This window comes from Dipodomys spectabilis, unplaced genomic scaffold, assembly GCF_019054845.1.
Source record: "Dipodomys spectabilis isolate Male_0828 unplaced genomic scaffold, ASM1905484v1 ptg000169l, whole genome shotgun sequence".
NCBI lineage: Eukaryota > Metazoa > Chordata > Mammalia > Rodentia > Heteromyidae > Dipodomys > Dipodomys spectabilis.
The window spans coordinates 3,607,683-3,621,933 of NW_024870846.1; positions in this window are offsets into that span (position 1 = coordinate 3,607,683).

Genomic DNA, 14,251 nt, shown 5'->3' on the forward strand with positions numbered 1-14,251 from the left:
GACAGGAAGCAGAAAGAGGGCAGCGAGGAGCTCGTGTTAATATAGAGAAGGAGCTGCTTCTTTCTTCCTAGAGTTCCTTCCAAAGTCTGGAGAGTCTCATGAGCTGGCAAGTATTCAACACAGAGCCTGAGGGTAATCATACACAAGAAAAGAGAAGTAAATAATTACTTCCCTTCATTATATTTTTTGACTGCAGACTTAGTTAATCAAACACTGTATGTGTAGGACTAGAGATCTTCCTTAAGAAGCCCTAAGGAGAAACCTGACTCCATCTAAAGATAGAGAATCGATGCAGAGTAACTATTTTCACTCAACATCTCTAGGTGTTGCTAATCTCTTGGTTATGCTTTCAATATATATTAATTTCATATATTGTTTTTTATGTTTATTAGGCAATGAAACTGGTAACTGTGGAACTTGCCATTTACGTAATATGTAATAAATAAATGAAACAAAAAAGCTCCCATTCTGAGTCCATGTTTAATATTAGAGCCATTCTGGCAAAGTAATACTCTTTATAATAAATATATGTTAGATTCCTATGTCTTTAAAAGAATAGTATGAAATAAAAAGCTGAGATATCTTCCCGCTGCCAAGTTTTCCAATCCTCTTATGTTCTCCAAATTTAACTACTGAGTTAAAAGAAATAGCACTAATTTAGGTTCATGAGGATAGTGTAATATTTCCTTGAAATTTTGGTTTCTTTGCATGAAAATGGCTGCTGGCTTCTGATATTGCTAAATGTACTCTTTTCATTTGCTGGATTTATTTCTTTTTAATTCCCACAGTTAATTTTAATATGGTTGTTGACAGAATTGAGAGATTTTTCACTTCATATTTTTGTGCTCCTGGCCATCACTTTCTGTTTCCCTCTTGTTTCATTATGCTTAATTTAATGGTGTTTAAATCCATTTAGCACTTGGAAGGCTCTCTGTTTCTCTTTAAATTATGGATGGGAGAAGGAGAAAAAACATCCATATATCAGTAATGAGCAAAAACCATTTCTTTGCCTTTTAACTGACTTTGATTTAATTTTTCATTACATAGTTCCCTTTTTGGCAATTATGAGGATGGATCAACACTTATGCAGACCAAATAGGATGTCAAAAAAGTTGAAGGAAGAATAATTATAAATCACATTCATGTTTTACAGTCAGTTCATTTCCATCATTCAGGAATTATCATTGCGTGCATATGGAATGGCAGAGAAAACAAAATGGTAGAGAAAACAAAATTGAACTCAGAGTCTGACCTTTCATTAGATGCTCTTACCTCCTGCAATAATATCACTCAATTTGGATTTTGGCTCTATCTGTGTCAGAGAGGGTGCTTTATTTTGGATTACTTGGCATGTAACATGGGATCCAGGGAATATGCATTTTAAAACATACACCTGGGTGAGTTTTGTGCACACCAAAATTTGGACTAAAAAATTAATTTCAAGGTTCTTAAAATATACTCTAATGCTAATGATCTTTGTGATAAACATAAATGACCATGTTATTTATGTTTTGTCAGTATGGAAGTGTTTCTGTGTGTGTGTGTGTGTGTGTGTATGTGTATGTGTGTGTGTGTGTGTGTGTGTGTGTGTGTGTGTGTGTGTGTGATGGAGAGAGAGAGAAAAAGAGACAGGAGGCTGCCGTTAGGAAGGGGCAGTGATTGAGATGAATAACTTTTGTTATTGGTAATTTCAAATAAAAATTTTCAAGGACATTTTTTACAGCCTCTTCATACACATAACTAGATATCACAAATAAAGTAAATAGGGCCATCTGCTACCCTTTGCTTGGTATTTTAGGTCTGGCACGGGAGCCACCAAGCTGGGGATGGCCTTGTGGAATTGTCCCTGATAGGGTCTGGAGGGAGCAGGGAGGAGTCAGAATTCGGCCACAGCATGGTGGGGCAGGTGTGGGGCTCAGCAGCAAGTGAACAAATAATGAACTGGCTGAGTCTGTATTACAAAACCAACTTAAGCCAGTTAAAATTAGTTATCATACCTTAGGCCGGATAGAATGAATTCAGTAACTCCCAAACAAATGGTGTATTGGCATGTTTGAGGTGGATATACCTGGAGTGATTTTTTGGGGGGGCCAGTTTTGGAACTTGAACTCAAGGCCTGGGCACTGTCCCTGAGCTTCTATTTTATTAAGGCTAGCACTTTACCACTTAAGCCACAGCCCCACTTCCGGCTTTTTCTGTGTATGTGGTACTGAGGAATGGAACCCAGGGCTTCATGCATGCTAGACAAGCACTCCACCACTAAGCTACATTCCCAGCTCTCTGGTGTGATTTTTACCTGTATTAATGAGAATGTCATAAATGGTATATGACCTTTGCCTCTATATACAGCAGAGGGAAAATTAATTCTGGATTTACAATTTTCAAAGAATCCTTTACTCCACAAAATTATTTGAGGATTTTTTTGACATTACTGGGACTTGAACTCAGGGCTTTGAGCTCAGGCAAATCATTTCTAGAGCTGTTACCCTAGGAGATTCAGGGGAACATGACACTTAGCATTCTCACCTAGAAGGAAGTTGGAACAGATGTTGAGATGGCCAAGTTACTGTGTGTTCTGGGTGCAGTATAGGCAGAGGATATGCAGGCAGGGAGACCCATAATGACATGCCCCCACATAGTATGGTTAGAGTTTAATCCTTAACAAACCATGGCACGGATTCCTTCCTGGAAATGGTAGTTCAGATGGAGGAAACTGGTATCTGGGAAAGAGAGATCCTATCCCAAATGTTAGGAATGAGAGCGGTGACTGAGGTTTTGTGATTTGCTCAAACCTGACATGACAGAGGCTTCCAATTTCTGTTACGCAGGCAGATGGCTTGTAACAAAGAAGTCCTCAATATGTTAGGTTGAATGATCAGTAAGATTTAAAACCCTGTGTTCCATGTCTGGGCCATACTGCTTTCTACCCCAAAAGGAAAGTGGAGGCTGTTAAGTTAAAAGCCATACACAGAAAACCACTCTCACTATTTTTTCTTCCCATTCTATACTATTTTCACAAACAGCTAGGAAATCACTTGATATTCTATTTTCCAGACCAAATAATTTTCCAGACCAAAAAATGTTTATTTATATGTACACTGAATACATTGAAAATGTGTAGTTTTTGTGGAATACAACAAGCAAGGTACACATACATGTGAATATATTTATTATCTCTAACAAAATACATATTCAAAGGATACAGTGTCCATGGCTATAAGCTAATTTTATTGTTTTGTTTTATAGTACATTTTATGAATGATACGAATAGTGTTATTTACTAAGACAACAGCTGCCAGCATCTTATAGGCAAGCATTCTGTTAGAATGGTGCAGACAAGAAATCATAATAACAGGAACATCTAAGATAAGAAATTTAATCTTCTCCTTTCTATAAATGAATACCATCCAATAGGTAGGCTGGGTGCAGACACAGGCTTGTATTGAACAGTGTAGAGGAGTATTCCTTGAATCCCATTGCCTTTCTGCAAGCCAGAAATTAAAGTGAGAGGAGACCTTGGTAACAGAATTTCCTTGAGCTTGTCCTTCATCGCCTGGAAAACAATATCCCACACGAGTACCTACCACCGCAGGCAGCTTGCACCCTGCTTGTGGCCAGTCTGAATTTGCAGTAGATGGATTCGTGATCGTGAATACACAGATCCCCAAAGAACACTTCTCCCTGACCAACTACACAAGAGGCCTGGGCCCCTTAGTAAGCAAAACTTATTGTTTATGGCAGAACTACCTCCCTGATTCACTTCTTTGTTCCATGGGTATTGCCATAGTTGATATCAACACCATCCAAGAGACTCTCCTAGGATGACGTGATGCCTATTTTACTAACACTTGTCTTAAAGCTTCTTCTACAGCGCCATCTCTGCCTCTGCTTCCACTCTATCTCCTTCACTGCTCCCTTTCCCTCACTCCTCCTTATACAGCATCACACTTGATGTCAGCAAACACGCAGCATGAGATACCCAGGACACACAGGTTTTCCAGCTGGAAGTAAAACTTCCCTAGAGAGGCTGTGGCCAGGCCCTGTGCTTTATTCACAGGTCATCTCCATGTGAGCTGGGCCAGTTAGTGGGTGAAGGCTCATGTTGGACCTTTACTGAGATGACCCACTTTCACCTGCATGCACCATTGCTTGAATACCTGACTCCTTCCAGCTGTATTGGAGTCGCAGACTCATCCAGGACATATTAAAGGGACGAATATTACTCACACCAGCACTATCTATGCTCACACCCAAAGGTGTGTATTCCCTATAGGTTCCCAGCCAAGCCTGCTGCAGCTGGGTTGCAGACATGATTTTTGGAAACAAACAGAAAGGAAGCATAGAAGATTCATCAAAACACCCATTATTCTCAACCACACACACACACACACACACACACACACACACACACACACACACACACACACACACCTGTATTTCTCTGGTCATCCTACAGGTAAAGATCTCATTGTGCCATCCAATCCTATCTGCATACACAGCTTTCCTGAGTAAAGTATATTTGTATATTTCACTCCACTAGCTTTGGGCCCCTGTTTCACATTCAAACTACTTGAAGAGATTATTAAGAAATACATAGATATTCCTAAGCATCTCCCCAGACTTTTTGAGAAAAGCAGTCTGGCCAGTGGGGGTGAGAGCAGCATTTTTAATGACCCCTTCCAAATGATTCTAATATAAACTGGGCTAGGAAGCCCCATACCCCCAAAGAGAACATGCCGTCTTGATTTTCTTTCCTTTGTCATACTCTTCCTGAGAGAGAGGCCTTGCCCACAGGAGAAAATGAAACACTGGTAGGATTTCTTCCTTCCTTCCTTCCTTCCTTCCTTCCTTCCTTCCTTCCTTCCTTCCTTCCTTCCTTCCTTCCTTCCTTCCTTCCTTCTTTCCTTCCTTCCTTTCTTCCTTTCTTTAGTCATGGGGCTTGAACTCTGAGCCTAGGCACTGTCTCGCAGCTCTTCAGCTCAAGGCTAGTGCTTTACCACTTGAGCCACAGCGCCACTTCCAGCTTTTTCTGTTTATGTGGTGCTGAGGAATCAAACCCAGGGCCTCATGCATGCAAGGCAAGCACTCTACTACTGACCCACCTTCCCAGCCTGGATTTAGCTTTCTTCATCTTAGTTTCTATATGATTTTTTTTCTTTTACCACAAAACATGTTCTTTCTTCATACTTATTCTTAAGTATGTACTGTGTGTCAGTGTTTTCCCAAGTTATAACAAGCTGTATTTTTCCTGTTTCTATTTCATGTGACTATTAATTCAGATAAGCACTATTAACTTTTAAGGTGTTGTAGGAAGATACTACTCAGAGGCAGCTCATAACTGGGAACATACTCTTGTTTAAAATCATACACACCACTGGTCATTCTGCCTGACAGAAAGCTTGCTGATGAATATCAAATCTGGAATATAGATACAGGTCAGTTCTCACACCTATGTTACCTTTGGTGGCATATTATCTAGAGCTTGATAAAAAGAGCCCTGACACATTTCTAAAGAACATTCAAATGCCAAGGACTTAGTTGATATTTCCTTATTTTCACAAACATATTTTTAAGAAAAAATATGTTGATCTACACTGAATTTATAAATCTATTGTACAGTCTTTTCTAATAGATAAAGTAAATCAACACAATAGTGTTAAAATTATAATCAGAATAAAAAGAAAATCCAGATGGGGAGCTGATGGCCGCGAAAAAGATAATGGAGCAAAATTTCACGCCATGTCTTTGTCAATTCAGATTATTTAAAACATTCTAGGTGTAGAAAAGGCTTACAATTTGAACTGGTAAGATAACTTGCATGGATAAAATGTAAGCATTTTAAACTGTTTAATCATGAATCGTCTCAGTATTTACAGTCTTATATTAGTCACCACATCTGCCATTAATAGTGTCTCTTGCATCTTTGTGTCAGAAGAGATGAGTGAGCTTAGGAGATCAAAAGCCTATAAGGTCTGTACAATATCAGGGTACTTACAGAGGGGAAGAGGAACAGCAGAATGGTGAGACAAAGGACAAGGGGGAACCAAGGCCACAGCGGTACTCATAAGACAATATGTTGGAAATGATCTGTACAACTTGGGAGGGTTCGGGGAGAGGGAAAGTAGGAGAAAAATGAGGGTGGGGGTAACAAGTTTGACAAGAAATGTACAATAACCATACTTACGTGACCGCATATCACCGAGACAACAAAAGGGATAAATAGAATATAAAATCTCTTTCAGAAACAACTCTAATAGATATAATTATCAATTTATTTGAAATCAGAAGATGCCTTGAGTATTATTTCACATGCACCAAAAGGCACAAATACCAATGCTGTTATTAAGTATTCCTACAGTGACTATTACTGCCATTGCTTCCATAAATGGCTTTTATTGCTACTAGAATTGGTTACATAATGAATACTTTCATGGGTTTTGATAAAGAGTACAATTTAAAGATGGATTTCATTTGTGAAATCATGTTCATTTCAAAATTGCTCAAATTTATTGTGTTTATTATTTTCCTTGAAACATCTTCATCAAGGAAAATTCATGGCTACATTTATCTTAAAGTAAAATTTTATAAGTGATTATCTTGTCAAAAAATTGGTATATCTTTTGGAAAAATTAGGTACAAATGAATGGGGAAAATAAAAATTTTAGCTTATTCTTAAAAGATTTGTGCATGTCACACAATAGCATGGTTCATATAAAACTCATACGGTAAAAATTTTTGGTTTTATACTTGCTTTGAAACATAGGTTATTATAGTACTCAGAAATTCTGGCTTCTAAGGTAAATGGAGTCAAGTGTAATTAACTCTGTGTGTTGTAAGATAGTGGTCTTCATCTTTAGATGTGTATTTGTGCTAAGACAGGTGTGGTTTTTTTTTTCCCTCTTAAACCACATCGAGTCCTAGATCCTTGATTGAAATGTTTCATAAAATCTTATGAAATAAAGATCACTCATTACCACATTAATCATTAACACTCAGAAATTGCCAAGTATAGTTTACAGTGAATCCTGAATGGTGGTGTTCTCTCTTATTTCCTGTCCTGTGCACTGTGTGATGTCATCATGGGTAGACTTTTCCTTACCTGGGAAATAGCGAAGTAATTCTCCACAATCACACTAAGAAGTAGTTTGTGTGTCTAAAACAAAGGAGGAGGTAACAATGTTCAACAAGAAATGTTCAACATTACCTTATGCATGTAACTGTAACCCATCTGTATAGCATCTTTACAATAAAATAAAATTTTAAAAAATAAAAAAGAAGGTCTGGAAAGGTGGCTCAGTGGTAGAGCGCTTGCCTTGCATGCATGCGGCCCTGGGTTCGATTCCTCAGCACCCCATAAGCAAAAAGAAAAAAGCTGGAAGTGGCGCTGTGGCTGAAGTGGTAGAGTGCTAGTCTTGAGCTGAAGAGCTGAGGGACAGCGCCCAGGCCCAGAGTTCAGACTGACAAAAAAAAATTAAAAATTAAAAAATAAAATAAAATAAAAAAGAAGTAGTTTGTGTGTGTCTGTATATATAAACATATATATAGTTACATATATACATATATATACATTTATATACATATGAAAGAAACAGGGCAGATTGCAATGTAAGGCAAGAAATGGAAGATATTATTACAGATTATTACTTCTAGATACTTTTGATATTTCTAAAACTTAAGCAACACAATAATAAGGTAAGTAATTGTGTAGCAAGGCTAGTTTTTACAATGTGATTCAGCCATCATTTTCTTGTTTATTAGCAAATATTAATTCTATAAAATTCTCTTTTTTATTGCACATAATAGCACACATTGATCAAATTCACCCCTCTACAATGCTTGTTCTCAATCCTCCTCTATTTCCTTCCTTCCTTTTTAAAGTTTTGGTGGGTTTCCCTATGTTCTTCTCAATGTGGCAGAACAGAAATGTGATTAGACCGTGCAGTGGGGAAATAGATCGGACAAGCCGTAAGATGAGCAATTAACACGCAGTGAGTAGACTGTCAGGATCAAATGTTACTTGTTACCACACATTCTTCATAACTAAAAGGACATTGACAGAATGTTGAAACTGCAGTAGGTGTCTTATTAGCTTGGTGCAGAGGTTTTCATCATTTGAATAGAACCTGTGGCTGAGCAGAGGCCTCTGGGGCATTCCACACAGTGGGGTATCAGAGCTAGCAAAGCCTTAATTTCACCCTTCAGTGTCTCAGAAGACTGAAAACTTCGATTTTGACCAAGTGAATGGAAAAAGGGATCTAAAGAGATTTCTGCCTGAAATGGAACAATTTCATCCTTCTACGGAGTTTTTTCCATTTAACAATAAATAGCATGGGTTTTCCAACAGATTGCCCTTGCATCGCTTGACTGAGAGAAAAGAGCTTTCTGGAGGCCGCTGCTGCTGGCCTCCGGGGCTAGCTTCCTGCTGAGCAGGGCACAAGAGCAGGGGGCTGAGGGGAAAACGGGAAACACATTCAAGTTGCTGTTTCAGGCCTCTCTCTCCCACCATTTTGAAAATTTTCAACAAGTGTCTAGGCAGTTCAAATGAAAATTTCAAAAGTCAACTGTCTCAGTATCATCTTCCAAATGTTTCTTAGAGAATGGTTTTTTCTGTCTTTTGGTAAAGTTCTCTTGAGTCCTGCCTTTGTAGATCAATAGAGGAGGAGCAGATGAAGGTTCGGCTACTCACTGAGATAAAATATGTACACACATATGCATATTGAATCTAATTAAACATATATGCAATAGGTAGTATTTGGAATGGTCAGCACTACCACCACAAGTGTTTGTGTGTGTGTGTGTGTGTGTGTGTGTGTGTGTGTGTGTGTGTGTGTGTGAAAATTGTTGGGTATTGGATCAATGCTTTGTTCACATGAAGCAAGCACTGTTCCATGAAGCCACACCCCGAGTCTAGCCTTTAATACTTCAAGGATAAAAGTTGTTAGTCTAAGAAGAAATGAGGTAGTTGCCACATAATCCTAAAAATAAAAGGTGTAATTGAATGCTGGCATTCCACTATCAGGTGTTCATTTGGGATTTTTGTTTCTATGCCTACTCTAGCATCAGAAAATTCCTAGCACTAAACTTTGCTTATCAAGCAGACCTTTCTGAGCAAATCTGTAATCTAAACCAACTATATGATTCAAGTGTGGAACATGAGCCATTCTTTAATTCTGGTTTTAAGTATACTATTGAATGCAAAAATTGTCCACTTATTCTGCCCATAATTAATATGTGCTAAATTATTAAAAACTATTATTACAGGGCAGCTAATCCAGTGAATAGCACCACGGTAGGAAGGGATGGGCAAGGCTGTGCAGTGTGCACTAAGATGGTAGGTAGGGAAAGATGGGGTTGAGGTCAGGGTGCTTGAGTCTGAGGCCATGCATTGGTTTTATGCTCAAAGGAAATGCCTGGTTTAGTTTATGTGACGTTAGCAAGTGAGCTTCCTGCTACAGTTAGAAGACTGTAGATAGGAAGATCAAAAATAATCACACTGACTGAAAAGTTTACTTTGAAAGTTACCAGCAATCATCATTTTAAAAAGTGTTCTAAGTGTTTAAAAAAAACCATAAATGATCCTGTAGCTATTTAAGGATATTTTATCCAAAAAGAAAGGTTAAAAATAAAGAGGAATAAGATACGATGTAGGGAAAACTACACTGTGTGGGACCTCTGAGGCATGCCTGTAATCCCTCACTGACAGTGCTCAGGAGAGAAGGATCCCTGTTTCAGGAAAACAGTAAGAAAAGACAGGAGGAGGAAGAGAAGAGAGGAAGGGAGAGAGGGAGGAGAGGAAGAAGGAAGTGGAAAGCGAGTAGAGAGGAGCAGAACCATGCCAACAGAAACTGTAAAACCACAATGGCTACTACATATATGCACACTTTTATTGTCTTCACAGAAGAAAACTATTTACTTGTAGATAGAAAATATCTTCCGTTTAAACTGCTAGAGAACCGCCAATTACTTTTATTTGACTTTTACATTGCGTCTCTTGCTTCAAAATGGGGTCATCACATTTAGTTTTTCACATTTCAATAGTGTAGACACTATAAGGTAGATTTTTCATTTTGTTGATTGGAGAGGTATAGAGGTCCTCATCATAATGGACTACTTGTAAAGATTTTTCATCAAGTTTGTTTCTTTGAGAAGTCAAAGAACCATTTTCCAACTTTTTGGTCCCTTAATTGGCATAGGCTATTAAGCGTAACATGTGTTCCTCGACCCAGGAAGACAGAATACATGAATGGAGAAATACACCATACCTCTCTTTCATTAAAAAAATTGAGGTTACTATTTGACAAATTTCATCTGACTCATCAATTGCTCATATATTTGGAAAAATAGTTTCAGAGTTTTAATTTAATTTGGTTGTCAAATGAAAGAGACATAATAGGTACCATTTCATGACATAATTAAATGTATCAATGTGGGATTTGCAGTCAAGTACTATATGGTTTTTATGATATAGTTTAATTTAAAATTGTAAATTGATTATGTTATTTTACATCAGATTAGCCAAAAATAAAAATAAAAACAATTCTTCTCCTTTTATATTCCCAACTACTGGATGAGAATTATAAGGAATTTAATCTTTATTTCATTTTTGTAAATATCTGGAGATGTTTGGGGGAAAATAGACTGGACTGTGGAGCATATTTACTGCTGTGTTTACTTGTGTTTATTTTAAGGAGTTGGGCTTTGAAAATGTGAAGAAATGCAGCATGGTTTGTCATAGAGATAACTCTGAGGCTCATGAGACAACGTGTCTTAGAAAAGAGGAGATAGTTATACCATGCATCACCATTTCTCTTCACTTCAAGCTTATTTGTATTTTGGGCAGAGTTCTGTGATCGTGGGGATAAACTTATAGCATGATGACCTTGTGGTCAACACTATTTTTTCATGGCAAATACCATCTATAAATCACTGCTTGTCTGCAGGAAACATATATATATATATGTATATATGTATATATATACATATATATACATTATATATGTATACATATATATACATTATAAATGTATACATATATACATTATATATATATGTATACATATATATATATATATATATATATATATATAAAACCTATTTTGTCATGGGTGATTTCCTAGGGCACAAAAATCTCACATGGGCTGCATTATCTGAGAGGGGAAAGCTATTTACTGATGGTGGAGACCAAGTAAGGCAATTGTAGATATGATTATGGCCTGTCATTCTCCAAATCATTACAGGACATAAATAGCATATTCTCTATAACCATGGTTTAAAAATAAAATGGCAAGGGAGGATTGGAAAAAAATGTCTAAAATATGATTAAAAATACCTTAAAAGTGCTACATTATAAGCTTGTATAGAAATATCACAATGAAACCTCTCACATTGTTTTGAGTAATATGTACTAATGAAAACTATTTCTAAAACAAGATTTTGAATAAGTACTTAGAGAAGGCAATGATGGCAGCACTAGAAATACTTGATTTTGCTTGTTCCTGACACCCGAAGAAGGGCTGTAAGAACAAGCACAGAACTGGCAGCAAACACTTCCACTGGGACCACTGACCATGTGGCCATACTAACTCCAAGGGAGCCTGGAAAGTTCATCCCCATTCTGTATCTAGCAAGGAGAGGTGGCCATCAAGTGGCATCCTCTTCTCAGTTTATTTTTACAGATAACCACGGATATTTTTGAAAAGTAACGTTGTCAGCCAGTACATATTATACAATACATGTTATCCCATATGTAATGGTCATTCATAGGAAGGGGTGTTTTTGCTTCCGTGAACATTTGTTATTGTGCTGAAGTCTTGCCACTGTCTCTGTTGCTCTCTAAGCTTACGTCATTAGCTGCTCTACGCTATAATCACTGATCAGTGCTGTAGAACACAAACCACACAGGTTTTCTGACTTGCTCCCCATGATTCTTCTGCCCTTTAGTTATCCTCTGTATTCACTAAGTGTTTTTTTAAACAAGTTGCCAAGCTGAAGAACGGATCGCTGAATAAACTGTCAGCACAGCTCACATCCTGCTCCACAGATCTGGTCATCAGATTTTTGACCAATTGTAGAGATTTGTGAGTCCATTTAATTTTTAAGAATTTCTTTGTTAACAAGCACTCACATTAGATAATCTACCAATATTACTGTGAGTTTAGTCTGGGCTATGCCTTTTCTTTTACACTATCTTATTTTGACATTTAAATATAAATTATCCTATATACTATTTTTTATTACTAAACTTAACCATTTTGAACTTATTTAAGTTGCTCTTTAAACTACATTTGTGTAGACAAGCAATGCTATTTTGAATGAAGAAACTACTTTATGATCATGAAATTAGCAGCTGACAGAACTTTCAGAATATCTTACATTTGGATGACTTATATTGCAGCAGATTATGGATAAAAATGTTCAACCTACCTTGAAATGGAAACCTGATACATTCAATTACTTCTGGTATGGTCCTCAGGATAACATTTATTTGTGCTTTATTCCATTTTATACAACACAATCTTCTGGAAAAATTCCTAGAATCGTATTCTTCTATCCAATTCGAAAAGTGCTTAGCTTGGGAATCGATTGTAGGTAATAAGATTTGAGAAGAAAAAGAAAGTAAAATACAATATATGAGTGGAAAAAACTTAGACGGTAGGCCTGTCCTTACTGTGAAATATACAGATCATTAAACCACTCTGGGTTTTAATTTCCTCAGAAGTAAATTGAGAAGCTCCCTTGGAGAAACTTTATAGTCTTTCCACGTTATTAACAACCTATCTGGAAAGGCTTTTGTTTTTATCAGTCCCCTTTCTGATCTTTTATTCTCTTTAAGTAGTGGTACAAAGGGTTTAGTATTGAACATGTCCGTTTCTAAGTACAGTATATCTTGATTGATGCCACCTATCCATCCTCTTCCCCATCCCTCCCAACCCAAACTCTCCCTGCAACTTTCCTAGTTTCATAGGAAATGCACTGAGTATTATGACTGCCTTCTCCCCACTTCCTCTCTTAATTTGTCTGTCTCCTTCCTCCGGACGTCCCCCTTCACACCTCATATACCAGCTTCCTGCTACTCATTTTGTTGGTCTGTAATTTTTTCCTAAGGAATTGTCCAACTGATGCAAGGAGAAGAACCGAACACTGTTGGTGAAGATGCAGCTTCTCACCCCACTGACTGAGGGCCAGTCTCCACACCGATCTGAATCATCCTCACGTTATCTGCCCATAAGCATTTAACAAAAAGAAGCTCTTATGTTTCTCCTGGGATTCTTTGTTCACAATTTAAAATTAGATTTTAAAGAGATCAATTAATTTGATCTGTTATTTAGAATCTTTATCTTAAGCAGTTGAATTTTTGTTGTTGTTGTTGGTTGTGGGGCCTGCACTCTGGGACTGGGCGCTGTCCCTCAGCTCTTCAGCTCAAGGCTAGCACTCTACCACTTGAGCCACAGCGCCACTTCTGGCTTTTTCTGTTTATGTGGTGTTGAGAAATCGAACCCAGGGCCTTATGCATGCAAAGCAAGCACTCCACCAATGAGCCACCTTCCCAGCCCCTGAGAAAATATTCTTAATTTTAAACACAATAGTGTAAAATTTATATTTTTTTCTGAGAAGCACATTGAAATAGCTTCACATCATTTGAACTGGTAGTAATGGACTTTACTGGCTGTTGATACTGGACAGTCATTTGTCAACTTGAAAAAGACTGGGCAGATTAGCCAATAAGTATATGTACTAGGCATAACTATCAAAATGGAGAATCTTTAGATTGGTTAAGTACATTCTATGAAGAAATAGTGGAAATAAATGCCAACTGGAAAACTTTCTTGCTATATTTTACAGTGTCAGGCTTTATTACAAGCACGTCAGGTGCAAATTATAGCAGAATTTCTGCACTATGGCTGTATAAATACGAGGACCATGGCTAGCCATTGAAGCTTTTATAAACCCCTTAATTTCTCATTGGAAAATTTGGTAAAGAACAAAAGATGCAAAAACAATTCAAGCAGAAGTTCCTAAGAATGTTATTTCTAAATATTTTGAAGAAAGAATTGTTTGTTGGAACAACTATGTATATGTTTAACCACTGAAATTAGGATTTATTTAAAGCAAGGCATTGAATGCCTTATATGCTACTAGATAAATGTCTTTTCACCTATGACTTCTTAGTATTGAAGAAATATTATGTCACCAAAGGAATGGATTTCTTCTGTACCTACCGACTTCCTCAATGGGTAACCAGGCAACTGTG